This window comes from Eimeria tenella, genomic scaffold, assembly GCF_000499545.2.
Source record: "Eimeria tenella Houghton genomic scaffold, Eth_scaff4343, whole genome shotgun sequence".
Lineage (NCBI taxonomy): Eukaryota > Apicomplexa > Conoidasida > Eucoccidiorida > Eimeriidae > Eimeria > Eimeria tenella.
The window spans coordinates 1-4,491 of record NW_013545265.1 but is presented as its reverse complement, the minus strand read 5'-3'; the positions used below and the strand labels follow the sequence as shown (position 1 = coordinate 4,491).

Below are 4,491 nucleotides of genomic sequence, written 5' to 3'. Positions count from 1 at the left end.
CAATTCCTTTAAGTTTCACTCTTGCGAGCGTACTACTCAGGCGGGATACTTAACGCGTTAGCTAAGGAATAAAATATTATTTATATATTATTCCGAGTATCCATCGTTTACAGTTAAGACTACTGGGGTATCTAATCCCATTCGCTACCTTAACTTTCGTATCTCAGTGTCAGTAAAATAAACTGTCCTAGTAAAATGCTTTCGCTTTTGGTCTTCTTTTTTGTATCTTTGCATTTCACTACTCCTCAAAAAATTCCTTTTACCCCTAACAGACTCTAGTTTAATAATTTTTTTACTAAAAACAAATATCAAGTTTTTTTTATATAAAAATATATTAAAACCACCTACATACGCTTTACGCCCAGTAATTCCGGATAACGCTTGTATCCCCCGTTTTACCGCGGCTGCTGGCACGGAGTTTGCCGATACTTTATTTACTTAAGTGTCAATATTCACTTTTAAGTAAAAGAAGTTTACAACTAAAAAATAAGCTGTCTTCCTTCACGTGACGACGCTCTGTCAAGCTTGCGCTCATTGCAGAAGATTCCCCACTGCAGCCTCCCGTAGGAGTTTGGGCTGTATTTCAATCCCAATGTGGCTGGTCCCCCTCTCAGGGCAGCTACTGATCTTCGCCTTAGTAAATTTTTATATTACTAACTAGCTAATCAGATATGAACTTTTTTTTAGACAGTATTAACTTTTTAAAAGCAACATATATGCACTTATCAGAGATTACTTCTAAGTTATTAGAAATACTTCCAATCTAAAATTAAATTTTCATATTTTACTCACCAATTCACTATAGTTAATTTATTAACCATTAAATTTGCATGTGTTAGGCACGTCTCTTGCGTTTTTCCTGAGCCAGGATCAAACTCATTTAGTACAAAAAATATTTTATAAAATATAATACATTTAAGAAGTTTTTATATATAATCTATGGTTTGGAGATAAGCGGAATCGAACCGCTACCTTTTTCTTTGCAAAAGAACTATTCTACCATTGTCATTATATCCCCCTATAATATATATTATATATTCCTCAGTAGCTCAGTGGTTAGAGCTTTCGGCTGTTAACCGAAAAGTCGCTGGTTCGATCCCAGCCTGTGGAGTTATTTATTATTTATATATTAAAAAATACGGAAGGAGAGATTTGAACTCTCATAGAAAAATTCTATTAGAACCTAAATCTAACGCGTATACCTTATTTCGCCACTTCCGTCTTTAAATTATAAACCTAGTAGGATTTGAACCTACATTAAAAACTTAGAAGGTTTTTATCTTTTCCAATTTAAATGATAGGTTTTTTTAAAGATGGGTAGTGTTAGAATCGAACCAACAACTTTATACTTGTAAAGTATATACTCTACCATTGAGTTAACCACCCTCCTCATATAATAATATATTTATATAAAGCCAATAGCTTAAGTTGGAAGAGCATGTGGCTACGGACCACAATAGTGTGGGTTCAATTCCCTCTTGGCTTTATTAATTTTATATATTTTTAATATAAACGGAGTAGAGCAGTCTGGTTAGCTCATCGGGCTCATGATCCGAAGGTCAACGGTTCAATTCCGTTCTCCGTTTTTTATTTCTTAAGTTATTATTTATTATAATAAATATAATATTAAATATTTATAAGATAAAAAAGAATACCTTGATACTTAAAGACGAAGAAAGACGTTTTAAATTACGAAATACTTTAATTAGCTATATGCAATAAATTAAAGATCTCTGAATAGGAGGAATATACCTTATAATTTAATAAAAAAAGAAAACTTAGAGAACTGAACCATCTTAGTATCTAAAGGAAAAAAAATAACAAAAATTCCCTAAGTAGTGGCGAGCGAAATGGGATAAATATATTTATTTAATATATTTATTTTTAAATAAGTAAATTAGAAAATAATTCTGATTGAAGAAGCAAGAACCTCCTTGCAAAATAAAATACTTTAAAGTGATCGATAGTGGACTAGTACCGTAAGGGAAAGGTGAAAAGATCCCCGGAAGGGAAGTGAAAAGAACATGAAATTTTTTATCTTACAATCTATAGAAGGATTAAAGAATCTAACTATATGCCTGTTGAAGAAGGAGCTGACGAGTCTTAATTATTTTAAGCATTTGGTTAATTTTATTTAATTGAAGCCAGAGTTAACGCGAGTTATTATAATATAATAACAATTGCTTATAATTAAGAACCCGAACCCGGATGAATTAATCTTGTCCAGAATGAAATATAGATAAGTCTATATAGAGGTTCGAACTGGTTGATATTGCAAAATCATCAGAAGAGATGAGATTAGCGGTGAAATGCTTATCGAATTCGGAGCTAGCTGGTTCTCCTCGAAATGCGTTGAGGCGCAGCTGTTACTTAATATATAATTAAGGTGGTAAAGCACTATATTTAATATTTATTATATTTATATTATAAAAATTATATATAAACTAATAATACCTATTATATTAAAAAGTAATAAGTGAGACTATTGGGGAAAATCTCAATTGTCTAAAAGGAAACAACCTACATCATAAGTTAAGGTTTTAAAAAGTATTAAAAATAAAAAGAAATTTAATTTCATTTATATTTAGGAGGTTAGCTTAGAAGCAGCTATCCTTTAAAGAGTGCGTAATAGCTCGCTAAATTAGAAATTATGTACTGAAAATGGTAAAAAAAATACTTTACCGAAACTATGAGATTTATATTTAAATCGATAGAGGAGCGTTCTATATTTAAGAAGTAAAAATGTAAATTTTTATGGAAAAAATAGAAGTGAAAATGTCAGCTTAAGTAGCATAAATATTAGTAAAATCTAATACTCCGAAAGCTTAAAAGTTTTCTACGAAAGGATATACCACGTAGATAAAGTCGGGGCCTAAAATTAGATTAAATATGTAATTGATGGGTAATAAGGTTAAACTTCCTTTACTGTAAATATATATAACAAATAGTGACCTATAATTTTTATTATATTTTTATAATATAGTTTTTAATATATAAATAAAAATATATAGCTGGAAAAATGTATATGTTAAAATATATTATCACCCGTACTAAAACTGACACAAGTAAGCAAGTATAAATATACTAAGGAGTACGAAATAACTTTTTCTAAGGAACTCGGCAAAATAATCCTGTAACTTCGGGAAAAAGGATGTCCAAAGGACTGCAATAAAGAGATCCAAGCGACTGTTTATCAAAAACACAAGTCTCCGCTAAGTGTAATTACAATGTAAGGGGGCTGACACCTGCCCAGTGCTGGTAAGTTAAAAAAAATATTGATAATTATAATATTTTTATAAGCTCCAGTAAACGGCGGCTGTAACTATAACGGTCCAAAGGTAGCGAAATTCCTTGTCGGGTAAGTTCCGACCTGCACGAAAGGTGTAACGACTTGGATGCTGTCTTGGAAAAAGATTCGGCGAAATAGAAATGTCTGTGAAGATACGGACTATTTACACCTGGACAGAAAGACCCTATGAAGCTTTACTATATTTTGAAATTAAAAATAAAATATATTTGTGTAGAATAAGTGGGAAATAATTATTTTATTTATCTTGAAATACCACTCTTATTTATTTTATTTTTTTATTATAATATTGTTAACCAATTATAAAAAAATTTTAAAAAGGTAGTTTGACTGGGGCGGTAGCCTCCTAAAAGGCAACGGAGGTGTACAAAGGTCTTTTTTTAATTTAAATATTTACTTTAAAATTAAATCTATAAAGGGATAAAAAGGCTTGATTGTAAGAGTTACTACTCGAGCAAGGACGAAAGTCGGTCTTAATGATCCGATAGTTCTTTGTGGAAAGGCTGTCGCTTAACGAATAAAAGTTACTCTAGGGATAACAGGCTGATCTCCCCCGAAAGTTCCTATTGACGGGGAGGGTTGGCACCTCGATGTCGGCTCGTCGCATCCTGAGGCTGAAGTAGGTCTCAAGGGTTGGTCTGTTCGCCCATTAAAGCGGCACGTGAGCTGGGTTCAGAACGTCGTGAGACAGTTCGGTCCATATCCGGTGTATACATAAGAACATTGAAGAGTTTTTCTTTTAGTACGAGAGGACCAAAGAGATTAAACCTATGGTGTATTAGTTATTTTACTAAAAATAATCGCTAAGTAGCCAAGTTTAAATAAATATTAATCACTGACAACATATAAGTGAGAAAAATACTTTAAGATAAATGTTCTTATCTAACTAAATAAATAGAATAAGAAAACAAAAAGATAATTTGATAAAAAGAAAAAGTGTATACAATTAGTAATAATTTTAGCATTTTTTGACTAAAAGTTCGAAAAAAATATATTTTGCTGGTATAGCTCAAAGGTAGAGCCGCTGATTTGTAATCAGAAGGTTGGGGGTTCAATTCCCTTTATCAGTTTTATAATTAAAATATAAAAATAATAAATATTATATAAAAAATTTTAAAATGTTACGTTATTTAGGGCCTAAATTAAAAAAATTAAAACGATTAAATATACATATGCAACCTGAA

At 31.1% G+C, this 4,491-nt stretch overlaps 8 non-coding genes across 8 annotated transcripts, besides 1 other annotated feature; 4 read left to right on the top strand and 4 right to left on the bottom strand.

Annotated features, from left to right (window-relative positions):
- Positions 1 to 371: 371 nt before the first annotated feature.
- Positions 372 to 860, bottom strand: ETH_r00000003. The gene has a single exon (XR_001230605.1). It is a non-coding gene; the product is annotated as a ribosomal RNA (ribosomal RNA).
- An 85-nt stretch (positions 861 to 945) lies between these two features.
- Positions 946 to 1,018, bottom strand: ETH_t00000030. The gene has a single exon. It is a non-coding gene (tRNA).
- A 20-nt stretch (positions 1,019 to 1,038) lies between these two features.
- On the top strand, positions 1,039 to 1,111 carry ETH_t00000029. The gene has a single exon. It is a non-coding gene (tRNA).
- A 120-nt stretch (positions 1,112 to 1,231) lies between these two features.
- Positions 1,232 to 1,305, bottom strand: ETH_t00000028. The gene has a single exon. It is a non-coding gene (tRNA).
- Positions 1,306 to 1,314: 9 nt separating this feature from the next.
- ETH_t00000027 lies at positions 1,315 to 1,386 on the bottom strand. The gene has a single exon. It is a non-coding gene (tRNA).
- A 26-nt stretch (positions 1,387 to 1,412) lies between these two features.
- On the top strand, positions 1,413 to 1,486 carry ETH_t00000026. The gene has a single exon. It is a non-coding gene (tRNA).
- A 25-nt stretch (positions 1,487 to 1,511) lies between these two features.
- Positions 1,512 to 1,586, top strand: ETH_t00000025. The gene has a single exon. It is a non-coding gene (tRNA).
- Positions 1,587 to 3,672: 2,086 nt separating this feature from the next.
- Positions 3,673 to 3,785, top strand: ETH_r00000002. The gene has a single exon (XR_001230604.1). It is a non-coding gene; the product is annotated as a ribosomal RNA (ribosomal RNA).
- A 520-nt stretch (positions 3,786 to 4,305) lies between these two features.
- Positions 4,306 to 4,377: a sequence feature (RNA overlapping with rRNA (ETH_t00000024) was converted to a misc_feature.).
- The last annotated feature ends 114 nt before the right edge of the window (positions 4,378 to 4,491 follow it).